The sequence below is a fragment of the Electrophorus electricus genome, chromosome 13, assembly GCF_041902795.1.
Source record: "Electrophorus electricus isolate QZ-2024a chromosome 13, ASM4190279v1, whole genome shotgun sequence".
Classification (NCBI taxonomy): domain Eukaryota; kingdom Metazoa; phylum Chordata; class Actinopteri; order Gymnotiformes; family Gymnotidae; genus Electrophorus; species Electrophorus electricus.
In genome coordinates, this window is record NC_137509.1 from 20,381,435 (window position 1) to 20,394,673 (window position 13,239).

At 36.6% G+C, this 13,239-nt stretch overlaps 4 non-coding genes and 9 pseudogenes across 4 annotated transcripts; all 13 read left to right on the forward strand.

The window, feature by feature from the left end:
• The first annotated feature begins 294 nt into the window (after positions 1-294).
• LOC145648051 (5S ribosomal RNA) lies at positions 295-413 on the forward strand (annotated as a pseudogene).
• A 791-nt stretch (positions 414-1,204) lies between these two features.
• Positions 1,205-1,323, forward strand: LOC145647653 (5S ribosomal RNA; annotated as a pseudogene).
• A 1,451-nt stretch (positions 1,324-2,774) lies between these two features.
• Positions 2,775-2,893, forward strand: LOC145648934 (5S ribosomal RNA). The gene has a single exon (XR_014116516.1). It is a non-coding gene; the product is annotated as a 5S ribosomal RNA (ribosomal RNA).
• A 790-nt stretch (positions 2,894-3,683) lies between these two features.
• Positions 3,684-3,802, forward strand: LOC145648945 (5S ribosomal RNA). The gene has a single exon (XR_014116517.1). It is a non-coding gene; the product is annotated as a 5S ribosomal RNA (ribosomal RNA).
• Positions 3,803-4,592: 790 nt separating this feature from the next.
• Positions 4,593-4,711, forward strand: LOC145648956 (5S ribosomal RNA). Its single transcript, XR_014116518.1, has one exon. It is a non-coding gene; the product is annotated as a 5S ribosomal RNA (ribosomal RNA).
• Positions 4,712-5,501: 790 nt separating this feature from the next.
• Positions 5,502-5,620, forward strand: LOC145648502 (5S ribosomal RNA; annotated as a pseudogene).
• Positions 5,621-6,410: 790 nt separating this feature from the next.
• LOC145648967 (5S ribosomal RNA) lies at positions 6,411-6,529 on the forward strand. The gene has a single exon (XR_014116522.1). It is a non-coding gene; the product is annotated as a 5S ribosomal RNA (ribosomal RNA).
• Positions 6,530-7,319: 790 nt separating this feature from the next.
• Positions 7,320-7,438, forward strand: LOC145647327 (5S ribosomal RNA; annotated as a pseudogene).
• Positions 7,439-7,791: 353 nt separating this feature from the next.
• LOC145649278 (5S ribosomal RNA) lies at positions 7,792-7,910 on the forward strand (annotated as a pseudogene).
• A 790-nt stretch (positions 7,911-8,700) lies between these two features.
• LOC145647929 (5S ribosomal RNA) lies at positions 8,701-8,819 on the forward strand (annotated as a pseudogene).
• Positions 8,820-9,925: 1,106 nt separating this feature from the next.
• LOC145646517 (5S ribosomal RNA) lies at positions 9,926-10,044 on the forward strand (annotated as a pseudogene).
• A 1,230-nt stretch (positions 10,045-11,274) lies between these two features.
• Positions 11,275-11,393, forward strand: LOC145647930 (5S ribosomal RNA; annotated as a pseudogene).
• A 1,106-nt stretch (positions 11,394-12,499) lies between these two features.
• Positions 12,500-12,618, forward strand: LOC145646518 (5S ribosomal RNA; annotated as a pseudogene).
• Positions 12,619-13,239: the final 621 nt, after the last annotated feature.

Genomic DNA, 13,239 nt, shown 5'->3' on the forward strand with positions numbered 1-13,239 from the left:
ATTAATAAAAAAAACTATCTGTTAGCACCTGGGAATAGCAGATGCTGTAAGTTTTTTTTGCATCACTTTCATTTACTCTCCAACTCACGTGCCTGAATGTGAAGTGCAGTGATTCATCATAAAACTGTCTGTTACTTCCTCCGTATACCAGATGTTGTAAGCTTTTATTGCATCATTTAATTTACATTCAAGATAACATTCTAGAATGTCAATTGCAGGGATTAATAAAAAAAATTGTCAGATTGGTCTTTGATCATATTTGCTATGATTAGGCAATTTGAGTAAGTGTTTAAGGCTTACGGCCACACCAGTTTGAGAATGCCCAATCTCATCCGACCTTGGAAGCTAAGCAAGTTTGGGCCTGGATAGTACTGAGGTGGGACCCTACCTAGGAATACCAGGTGCTGTAAGCTTTTCTTGCATCACTTTAATTTACTTTCAAGCTGACATGCTCAAATGTGAAGTGCAGTGATTAATAAAAAAAACTATCTGTTAGCACCTGGGAATAGCAGATGCTGTAAGTTTTTTTTGCATCACTTTCATTTACTCTCCAACTCACATGCCTGAATGTGAACTGCAGTGATTCCTCAAAAATCTATCTGTTAGCACCTTGGACTACGAGATGCTGTAAGCTTCTCTTGCATCACTTTAATTTACTTTCAAGATGACATGCTAGGATGTGAAGTGCAGTGATTAATTAAAAAAACTATCTGTTAGCACGTGGGAATAGCAAATGCTGTAAGTTTTTGTTGCATCACTTTACTTTAATCTGCAACTGACAAGCTTGTATGTGAAGTGTACAGATTAAATAGAAATATTTTAGTACCAGGGAATAGCAGGTGCTGTAATATTGTATTGCATCCCTTTAATTTATGTTCAAGCTATCATGTTCAAATTTGAAGTGCAGTGAATAATTAACTCAAACTATCTGTTAGCACCTGGGAATAGCAGATGCTGTAAGTTTTTTTTGCATCACTTTCATTTACTCTCCAACTCACATGCCTGAATGTGAAGTGCAGTGATTCATCAAAAAACTTTCTGTTAGTGCCTCCGTATACCAGATGTTGTAAGCTTTTATTGCATCATTTAATTTACATTCAAGATACCATTCTAGAATGTCAAGTGCAGGGATTAATAAAAAAAATTGTCAGATTGGTCTTTGATCATATTTGCTATGATTAGGCAATTTGAGTAAGTGTTGAAGTCTTACGGCCACACCAGCTTGAGAACGCCCAATCTCATCTGACCTTGGAAGCTAAGCAAGTTTGGGCCTGGATAGTACTGAGGTGGGACCCTACCTAGGAATACCAGGTGCTGTAAGCTTTTCTTGCATCACATTAATTTACTTTCAAGCTGACATGCTCAAATGTGAAGTGCAGTGATTAATAAAAAAAACTATCTGTTAGCACCTGGGAATAGCAGATGCTGTAAGTTTTTTTTGCATCACTTTCATTTACTCTCCAACTCACATGCCTGAATGTGAAGTGCAGTAATTCCTCAAAAATCTATCTGTTAGCACCTTGGACTACGAGATGCTGTAAGCTCCTCTTGCATCACTTTAATTTACTTTCAAGATGACATGCTAGGATGTGAAGTGCAGTGATTAATTAAAAAAACTATCTGTTAGCACCTGGGAATAGCAAATGCTGTAAGTTTTTGTTGCATCACTTTACTTTAATCTGCAACTGACAAGCTTGTATGTGAAGTGTACAGATTAAATAGAAATATTTTAGTACCAGGGAATAGCAGGTGCTGTAAGATTGTATTGCATCCCTTTAATTTATGTTCAAGCTATCATGTTCAAATTTGAAGTGCAGTGAATAATTAACTCAAACTATCTGTTAGCACCTGGGAATAGCAGATGCTGTAAGTTTTTTTTGCATCACTTTCATTTACTCTCCAACTCACATGCCTGAATGTGAAGTGCAGTGATTCATCAAAAAACTATATGTTAGCACATTGGACTACGAGATGCTGTAAGCTTCTCTTGCATCACTTTAATTTACTGTCAAGATGACATGCTAGGATGTGAAATGCAGTGATTAATTAAAAAAACTATCTGTTAGCACCTGGGAATAGCAGATGCTGTAAGTTTTTTTTGCATCACTTTCATTTACTCTCCAACTCACATGCCTGAATGTGAAGTGCAGTGATTCCTCAAAAATCTATCTGTTAGCACCTTGGACTACGAGATGCTGTAACCTTCTCTTGCATCACTTTAATTTACTTTCAAGATGACATGCTAGGATGTGAAGTGCAGTGATTAATTAAAAAAACTATCTGTTAGCACCTGGGAATAGCAGATGCTGTAAGTTTTTGTTGCATCACTTTACTTTAATCTGCAACTGACAAGCTTGTATGTGAAGTGTACAGATTAAATAGAAATATTTTAGTACCAGGGAATAGCAGGTGCTGTAAGATTGTATTGCATCCCTTTAATTTATGTTCAAGCTATCATGTTCAAATTTGAAGTGCAGTGAATAATTAACTCAAACTATCTGTTAGCACCTGGGAATAGCAGATGCTGTACGTTTTTTTTGCATCACTTTCATTTACTCTCCAACTCACATGCCTGAATGTGAAGTGCAGTGATTCATCAAAAAACTGTCTGTTAGTGCCTCCGTATACCAGATGTTGTAAGCTTTTATTGCATCATTTAATTTACATTCAAGATAACATTCTAGAATGTCAAGTGCAGGGATTAATAAAAAAAATTGTCAGATTGGTCTTTGATCATATTTGCTATGATTAGGAAATTTGAGTAAGTGTTTAAGGCTTACGGCCACACCAGCTTGAGAACGCCCAATCTCATCTGACCTTGGAAGCTAAGCAAGTTTGGGCCTGGATAGTACTGAGGTGGGACCCTACCTAGGAATACCAGGTGCTGTAAGCTTTTATAGCATCACTTTAATTTACTTTCAAGCTGACATGCTCAAATGTGAAGTGCAGTGATTAATAAAAAAAACTATCTGTTAGCACCTGGGAATAGCAGATGCTGTAAGTTTTTTTTGCATCACTTTCATTTACTCTCCAACTCACATGCCTGAATGTGAAGTGCAGTGATTCATCAAAAACTGTCTGTTAGCACCTTGGACTACGAGATGCGGTAAGCTTCTCTTGCATCACTTTAATTTACTTTCAAGATGACATGCTAGGATGTGAAGTGCAGTGATTAATTAAAAAAACTATCTGTTAGCACCTGGGAATAGCAGATGCTGTAAGTTTTTGTTGCATCACTTTACTTTAATCTGCAACTGACAAGCTTGTATGTGAAGTGTACAGATTAAATAGAAATATTTTAGTACCAGGGAATAGCAGGTGCTGTAAGATTGTATTGCATCCCTTTAATGTATGTTCAAGCTATCATGTTCAAATTTGAAGTGCAGTGAATAATTAACTCAAACTATCTGATAGCACCTGGGAATAGCAGATGCTGTACATTTTTTTTGCATCACTTTCATTTACTCTCCAACTCACATGCCTGAATGTGAAGTGCAGTGATTCATCAAAAAACTGTCTGTTAGTGCCTCCATATACCAGATGTTGTAAGCTTTTATTGCATCATTTAATTTACATTCAAGATAACATTCTAGAATGTCAAGTGCAGGGATTAATAAAAAAAATTGTCAGATTGGTCTTTGATCATATTTGCTATGATTAGGAAATTTGAGTAAGTGTTTAAGGCTTACGGCCACACCAGCTTGAGAACGCCCAATCTCATCTGACCTTGGAAGCTAAGCAAGTTTGGGCCTGGATAGTACTGAGGTGGGACCCTACCTAGGAATACCAGGTGCTGTAAGCTTTTATTGCATCACTTTAATTTACTTTCAAGCTGACATGCTCAAATGTGAAGTGCAGTGATTAATAAAAAAAACTATCTGTTAGCACCTGGGAATAGCAGATGCTGTAAGTTTTTTTTGCATCACTTTCATTTACTCTCCAACTCACATGCCTGAATGTGAAGTGCAGTGATTCATCAAAAACTATCTGTTAGCACCTTGGACTACGAGATGCTGTAAGCTTTTCTTGAATCACTTTAATTTACTGTCAAGATGACATGCTAGGATGTGAAATGCAGTGATTAATTAAAAAAACTATCTGTTAGCACCTGGGAATAGCAGATGCTGTAAGTTTTTGTTGCATCACTTTACTTTAATCTGCAACTGACAAGCTTGTATGTGAAGTGTACAGATTAAATAGAAATATTTTAGTAGCAGGGAATCGCAGGTGCTGTAAGATTGTATTGCATCCCTTTAATTTATGTTCAAGCTATCATGTTCAAATTTGAAGTGCAGTGAATAATTAACTCAAACTATCTGTTAGCACCTGGGAATAGCAGATGTTGTACGTTTTTTTTGCATCACTTTCATTTACTCTCCAACTCACATGCCTGAATGTGAAGTGCAGTGATTCATCAAAAAACTGTCTGTTAGTGCCTCCGTATACCAGATGTTGTAAGCTTTTATTGCATCATTTAATTTACATTCAAGATAACATTCTAGAATGTCAAGTGCAGGGATTAATAAAAAAAATTGTCAGATTGGTCTTTGATCATATTTGCTATGATTAGGCAATTTGAGTAAGTGTTTAAGGCTTACGGCCACACCAGCTTGAGAACGCCCAATCTCATCTGACCTTGGAAGCTAAGCAAGTTTGGGCCTGGATAGTACTGAGGTGGGACCCTACCTAGGAATACCAGGTGCTGTAAGCTTTTCTTGCATCACTTTAATTTACTTTCAAGCTGACATGCTCAAATGTGAAGTGCAGTGATTAATAAAAAAAACTATCTGTTAGCACCTGGGAATAGCCGATGCTGTAAGTTTTTTTTGCATCACTTTCATTTACTCTCCAACTCACATGCCTGAATGTGAAGTGCAGTGATTCATCAAAAACTGTCTGTTAGCACCTTGGACTACGAGATGCGGTAAGCTTCTCTTGCATCACTTTAATTTACTTTCAAGATGACATGCTAGGATGTGAAGTGCAGTGATTAATTAAAAAAACTATCTGTTAGCACCTGGGAATAGCAGATGCTGTAAGTTTTTGTTGCATCACTTTACTTTAATCTGCAACTGACAAGCTTGTATGTGAAGTGTACAGATTAAATAGAAATATTTTAGTACCAGGGAATAGCAGGTGCTGTAAGATTGTATTGCATCCCTTTAATGTATGTTCAAGCTATCATGTTCAAATTTGAAGTGCAGTGAATAATTAACTCAAACTATCTGATAGCACCTGGGAATAGCAGATGCTGTACATTTTTTTTGCATCACTTTCATTTACTCTCCAACTCACATGCCTGAATGTGAAGTGCAGTGATTCATCAAAAAACTGTCTGTTAGTGCCTCCATATACCAGATGTTGTAAGCTTTTATTGCATCATTTAATTTACATTCAAGATAACATTCTAGAATGTCAAGTGCAGGGATTAATAAAAAAAATTGTCAGATTGGTCTTTGATCATATTTGCTATGATTAGGAAATTTGAGTAAGTGTTTCAGGCTTACGGCCACACCAGCTTGGGAACGCCCAATCTCATCTGACCTTGGAAGCTAAGCAAGTTTGGGCCTGGATACTACTGAGGTGGGACCCTACCTAGGAATACCAGGTGCTGTAAGCTTTTATTGCATCACTTTAATTTACTTTCAAGCTGACATGCTCAAATGTGAAGTGCAGTGATTAATAAAAAAAACTATCTGTTAGCACCTGGGAATAGCAGATGCTGTAAGTTTTTTTTGCATCACTTTCATTTACTCTCCAACTCACATGCCTGAATGTGAAGTGCAGTGATTCATCAAAAACTATCTGTTAGCACCTTGGACTACGAGATGCTGTAAGCTTTTCTTGAATCACTTTAATTTACTGTCAAGATGACATGCTAGGATGTGAAATGCAGTGATTAATTAAAAAAACTATCTGTTAGCACCTGGGAATAGCAGATGCTGTAAGTTTTTGTTGCATCACTTTACTTTAATCTGCAACTGACAAGCTTGTATGTGAAGTGTACAGATTAAATAGAAATATTTTAGTAGCAGGGAATCGCAGGTGCTGTAAGATTGTATTGCATCCCTTTAATTTATGTTCAAGCTATCATGTTCAAATTTGAAGTGCAGTGAATAATTAACTCAAACTATCTGTTAGCACCTGGGAATAGCAGATGTTGTACGTTTTTTTTGCATCACTTTCATTTACTCTCCAACTCACATGCCTGAATGTGAAGTGCAGTGATTCATCAAAAAACTGTCTGTTAGTGCCTCCGTATACCAGATGTTGTAAGCTTTTATTGCATCATTTAATTTACATTCAAGATAACATTCTAGAATGTCAAGTGCAGGGATTAATAAAAAAAATTGTCAGATTGGTCTTTGATCATATTTGCTATGATTAGGAAATTTGAGTAAGTGTTTCAGGCTTACGGCCACACCAGCTTGAGAACGCCCAATCTCATCTGACCTTGGAAGCTAAGCAAGTTTGGGCCTGGATAGTACTGAGGTGGGACCCTACCTAGGAATACCAGGTGCTGTAAGCTTTTATTGCATCACTTTAATTTACTTTCAAGCTGACATGCTCAAATGTGAAGTGCAGTGATTAATAAAAAAAACTATCTGTTAGCACCTGGGAATAGCAGATGCTGTAAGTTTTTTTTGCATCACTTTCATTTACTCTCCAACTCACATGCCTGAATGTGAAGTGCAGTGATTCATCAAAAACTATCTGTTAGCACCTTGGACTACGAGATGCTGTAAGCTTTTCTTGAATCACTTTAATTTACTGTCAAGATGACATGCTAGGATGTGAAATGCAGTGATTAATTAAAAAAACTATCTGTTAGCACCTGGGAATAGCAGATGCTGTAAGTTTTTGTTGCATCACTTTACTTTAATCTGCAACTGACAAGCTTGTATGTGAAGTGTACAGATTAAATAGAAATATTTTAGTAGCAGGGAATCGCAGGTGCTGTAAGATTGTATTGCATCCCTTTAATTTATGTTCAAGCTATCATGTTCAAATTTGAAGTGCAGTGAATAATTAACTCAAACTATCTGTTAGCACCTGGGAATAGCAGATGTTGTACGTTTTTTTTGCATCACTTTCATTTACTCTCCAACTCACATGCCTGAATGTGAAGTGCAGTGATTCATCAAAAAACTGTCTGTTAGTGCCTCCGTATACCAGATGTTGTAAGCTTTTATTGCATCATTTAATTTACATTCAAGATAACATTCTAGAATGTCAAGTGCAGGGATTAATAAAAAAAATTGTCAGATTGGTCTTTGATCATATTTGCTATGATTAGGCAATTTGAGTAAGTGATTAAGGCTTACGGCCACACCAGCTTGAGAATGCCCAATCTCATCTGACCTTGGAAGCTAAGCAAGTTTGGGCCTGGATAGTACTGAGGTGGGGCTCTACCTAGGAATACCAGGTGCTGTAAGCTTTTCTTGCATCACTTTAATTTACTTTCAAGCTGACATGCTCAAATGTGAAGTGCAGTGATTAATAAAAAAAAACTATCTGTTAGCACCTGGGAATAGCCGATGCTGTAAGTTTTTTTTGCATCACTTTCATTTACTCTCTAACTCACATGCCTGAATGTGAAGTGCAGTGATTCATCAAAAAACTGTCTGTTAGTGCCTCCGTATACCAGATGTTGTAAGCTTTTATTGCATCATTTAATTTACATTCAAGATAACATTCTAGAATGTCAAGTGCAGGGATTAATAAAAAAAATTGTCAGATTGGTCTTTGATCATATTTGCTATGATTAGGCAATTTGAGTAAGTGTTTAAGGCTTACGGCCACACCAGCTTGAGAACGCCCAATCTCATCTGACCTTGAAAGCTAAGCAAGTTTGGGCCTGGATAGTACTGAGGTGGGACCCTACCTAGGAATACCAGGTGCTGTATGCTTTTCTTGCATCACTTTAATTTACTTTCAAGCTGACATGCTCAAATGTGAAGTGCAGTGATTAATAAAAAAAACTATCTGTTAGCAACTGGGAATAGCAGATGCTGTAAGTTTTTTTTGCATCACTTTCATTTACTCTCCAACTCACATGCCTGAATGTGAAGTGCAGTGATTCATCAAAAACTATCTGTTAGCACCTTGGACTACGAGATGCTGTAAGCTTCTCTTGAATCACTTTAATTTACTGTCAAGATGACATGCTAGGATGTGAAATGCAGTGATTAATTAAAAAAACTATCTGTTAGCACCTGGGAATAGCAGATGCTGTAAGTTTTTGTTGCATCACTTTACTTTAATCTGCAACTGACAAGCTTGTATGTGAAGTGTACAGATTAAATAGAAATATTTTAGTACCAGGGAATAGCAGGTGCTGTAAGATTGTATTGCATCCCTTTAATTTATGTTCAAGCTATCATGTTCAAATTTGAAGTGCAGTGAATAATTAACTCAAACTATCTGTTAGCACCTGGGAATAGCAGATGCTGTACGTTTTTTTTGCATCACTTTCATTTACTCTCCAACACACATGCCTGAATGTGAAGTGCAGTGATTCATCAAAAAACTGTCTGTTAGTGCCTCCGTATACCAGATGTTGTAAGCTTTTATTGCATCATTTAATTTACATTCAAGATAACATTCTAGAATGTCAAGTGCAGGGATTAATAAAAAAAATTGTCAGATTGGTCTTTGATCATATTTGCTATGATTAGGCAATTTGAGTACGTGTTTAAGGCTTACGGCCACACCAGCTTGAGAACGCCCAATCTCATCTGACCTTGAAAGCTAAGCAAGTTTGGGCCTGGATAGTACTGAGGTGGGACCCTACCTAGGAATACCAGGTGCTGTAAGCTTTTCTTGCATCATTTTAATTTACTTTCAAGCTGACATGCTCAAATGTGAAGTGCAGTGAATAATTAACTCAAACTATCTGTTAGCACCTGGGAATAGCAGATGCTGTAAGTTTTTTTTGCATCACTTTCATTTACTCTCCAACTCACATGCCTGAATGTGAAGTGCAGTGATTCATCAAAAAACTATATGTTAGCAAATTGGACTACGAGATGCTGTAAGCTTCTCTTGCATCACTTTAATTTACTGTCAAGATGACATGCTAGGATGTGAAATGCAGTGATTAATTAAAAAAACTATCTGTTAGCACCTGGGAATAGCAGATGCTGTAAGTTTTTGTTGCATCACTTTACTTTAATCTGCAACTGACAAGCTTGTATGTGAAGTGTACAGATTAAATAGAAATATTTTAGTACCAGGGAATAGCAGGTGCTGTAAGATTGTATTGCATCCCTTTAATTTATGTTCAAGCTATCATGTTCAAATTTGAAGTGCAATGAATAATTAACTCAAACTATCTGTTAGCACCTGGGAATAGCAGATGCTGTAAGTTTTTTTTGCATCACTTTCATTTACTCTCCAACTCACATGCCTGAATGTGAAGTGCAGTGATTCATCAAAAAACTATATGTTAGCACATTGGACTACGAGATGCTGTAAGCTTCTCTTGCATCACTTTAATTTACTGTCAAGATGACATGCTAGGATGTGAAATGCAGTGATTAATTAAAAAAACTATCTGTTAGCACCTGGGAATAGCAGATGCTGTAAGTTTTTGTTGCATCACTTTACTTTAATCTGCAACTGACAAGCTTGTATGTGAAGTGTACAGATTAAATAGAAATATTTTAGTACCAGGGAATAGCAGGTGCTGTAAGATTGTTTGCATCCCTTTAATTTATGTTCAATCTATCATGTTCAAATTTGAAGTGCAGTGAATAATTAGTGCCTCAGTATACCAGCTCCGTATTGTAAGCTTTTATTGCATCATTTAATTACATTCAAGATAACATTCTAGAATGTCAAGTGCAGGGATTAATAAAAAAAATTGTCAGATTGGTCTTTGATCATATTTGCTATGATTAGGCAATTTGAGTAAGTGTTTAAGGCTTACGGCCACACCAGCTTGAGAACGCCCAATCTCATCTGACCTTGGAAGCTAAGCAAGTTTGGGCCTGAATAGTACTGAGGTGGGACCCTACCTAGGAATACCAGGTGCTGTAAGCTCTTCTTGCATCACTTTAATTTACTTTCAAGCTGACATGCTCAAATGTGAAGTGCAGTGATTAATAAAAAAAACTATCTGTTAGCACCTGGGAATAGCAGATGCTGTAAGTTTTTTTTGCATCACTTTCATTTACTCTCCAACTCACATGCCTGAATGTGAAGTGCAGTGATTCCTCAAAAATCTATCTGTTAGCACCTTGGACTACGAGATGCTGTAAGCTTCTCTTGCATCACTTTAATTTACTTTCAAGATGACATGCTAGGATGTGAAGTGCAGTGATTAATTAAAAAAACTATCTGTTAGCACCTGGGAATAGCAAATGCTGTAAGTTTTTGTTGCATCACTTTACTTTAATCTGCAACTGACAAGCTTGTATGTGAAGTGTACAGATTAAATAGAAATATTTTAGTACCAGGGAATAGCAGGTGCTGTAAGATTGTATTGCATCCCTTTAATTTATGTTCAAGCTATCATGTTCAAATTTGAAGTGCAGTGAATAATTAACTCAAACTATCTGTTAGCACCTGGGAATAGCAGATGCTGTAAGTTTTTTTTGCATCACTTTCATTTACTCTCCAACTCACATGCCTGAATGTGAAGTGCAGTGATTCATCAAAAAACTATATGTTAGCACATTGGACTACGAGATGCTGTAAGCTTCTCTTGCATCACTTTAATTTACTGTCAAGATGACATGCTAGGATGTGAAATGCAGTGATTAATTAAAAAAACTATCTGTTAGCACCTGGGAATAGCAGATGCTGTAAGTTTTTGTTGCATCACTTTACTTTAATCTGCAACTGACAAGCTTGTATGTGAAGTGTACAGATTAAATAGAAATATTTTAGTACCAGGGAATAGCAGGTGCTGTAAGATTGTATTGCATCCCTTTAATTTATGTTCAAGCTATCATGTTCAAATTTGAAGTGCAGTGAATAATTAACTCAAACTATCTGTTAGCACCTGGGAATAGCAGATGCTGTACGTTTTTTTTGCATCACTTTCATTTACTCTCCAACACACATGCCTGAATGTGAAGTGCAGTGATTCATCAAAAAACTGTCTGTTAGTGCCTCCGTATACCAGATGTTGTAAGCTTTTATTGCATCATTTAATTTACATTCAAGATAACATTCTAGAATGTCAAGTGCAGGGATTAATAAAAAAAATTGTCAGATTGGTCTTTGATCATATTTGCTATGATTAGGCAATTTGAGTACGTGTTTAAGGCTTACGGCCACACCAGCTTGAGAACGCCCAATCTCATCTGACCTTGAAAGCTAAGCAAGTTTGGGCCTGGATAGTACTGAGGTGGGACCCTACCTAGGAATACCAGGTGCTGTAAGCTTTTCTTGCATCATTTTAATTTACTTTCAAGCTGACATGCTCAAATGTGAAGTGCAGTGAATAATTAACTCAAACTATCTGTTAGCACCTGGGAATAGCAGATGCTGTAAGTTTTTTTTGCATCACTTTCATTTACTCTCCAACTCACATGCCTGAATGTGAAGTGCAGTGATTCATCAAAAAACTATATGTTAGCAAATTGGACTACGAGATGCTGTAAGCTTCTCTTGCATCACTTTAATTTACTGTCAAGATGACATGCTAGGATGTGAAATGCAGTGATTAATTAAAAAAACTATCTGTTAGCACCTGGGAATAGCAGATGCTGTAAGTTTTTGTTGCATCACTTTACTTTAATCTGCAACTGACAAGCTTGTATGTGAAGTGTACAGATTAAATAGAAATATTTTAGTACCAGGGAATAGCAGGTGCTGTAAGATTGTATTGCATCCCTTTAATTTATGTTCAAGCTATCATGTTCAAATTTGAAGTGCAATGAATAATTAACTCAAACTATCTGTTAGCACCTGGGAATAGCAGATGCTGTAAGTTTTTTTTGCATCACTTTCATTTACTCTCCAACTCACATGCCTGAATGTGAAGTGCAGTGATTCATCAAAAAACTATATGTTAGCACATTGGACTACGAGATGCTGTAAGCTTCTCTTGCATCACTTTAATTTACTGTCAAGATGACATGCTAGGATGTGAAATGCAGTGATTAATTAAAAAAACTATCTGTTAGCACCTGGGAATAGCAGATGCTGTAAGTTTTTGTTGCATCACTTTACTTTAATCTGCAACTGACAAGCTTGTATGTGAAGTGTACAGATTAAATAGAAATATTTTAGTACCAGGGAATAGCAGGTGCTGTAAGATTGTTTGCATCCCTTTAATTTATGTTCAATCTATCATGTTCAAATTTGAAGTGCAGTGAATAATTAGTGCCTCAGTATACCAGCTCCGTATTGTAAGCTTTTATTGCATCATTTAATTACATTCAAGATAACATTCTAGAATGTCAAGTGCAGGGATTAATAAAAAAAATTGTCAGATTGGTCTTTGATCATATTTGCTATGATTAGGCAATTTGAGTAAGTGTTTAAGGCTTACGGCCACACCAGCTTGAGAACGCCCAATCTCATCTGACCTTGGAAGCTAAGCAAGTTTGGGCCTGAATAGTACTGAGGTGGGACCCTACCTAGGAATACCAGGTGCTGTAAGCTCTTCTTGCATCACTTTAATTTACTTTCAAGCTGACATGCTCAAATGTGAAGTGCAGTGATTAATAAAAAAAACTATCTGTTAGCACCTGGGAATAGCAGATGCTGTAAGTTTTTTTTGCATCACTTTCATTTACTCTCCAACTCACATGCCTGAATGTGAAGTGCAGTGATTCCTCAAAAATCTATCTGTTAGCACCTTGGACTACGAGATGCTGTAAGCTTCTCTTGCATCACTTTAATTTACTTTCAAGATGACATGCTAGGATGTGAAGTGCAGTGATTAATTAAAAAAACTATCTGTTAGCACCTGGGAATAGCAAATGCTGTAAGTTTTTGTTGCATCACTTTAGTATAATCTGCAACTGACAAGCTTGTATGTGAAGTGTACAGATTAAATAGAAATATTTTAGTACCAGGGAATAGCAGGTGCTGTAAGATTGTATTGCATCCCTTTAATTTATGTTCAAGCTATCATGTTCAAATTTGAAGTGCAGTGAATAATTAACTCAAACTATCTGTTAGCACCTGGGAATAGCAGATGCTGTAAGTTTTTTTTGCATCACTTTCATTTACTCTCCAACTCACATGCCTGAATGTGAAGTGCAGTGATTCATCAAAAAA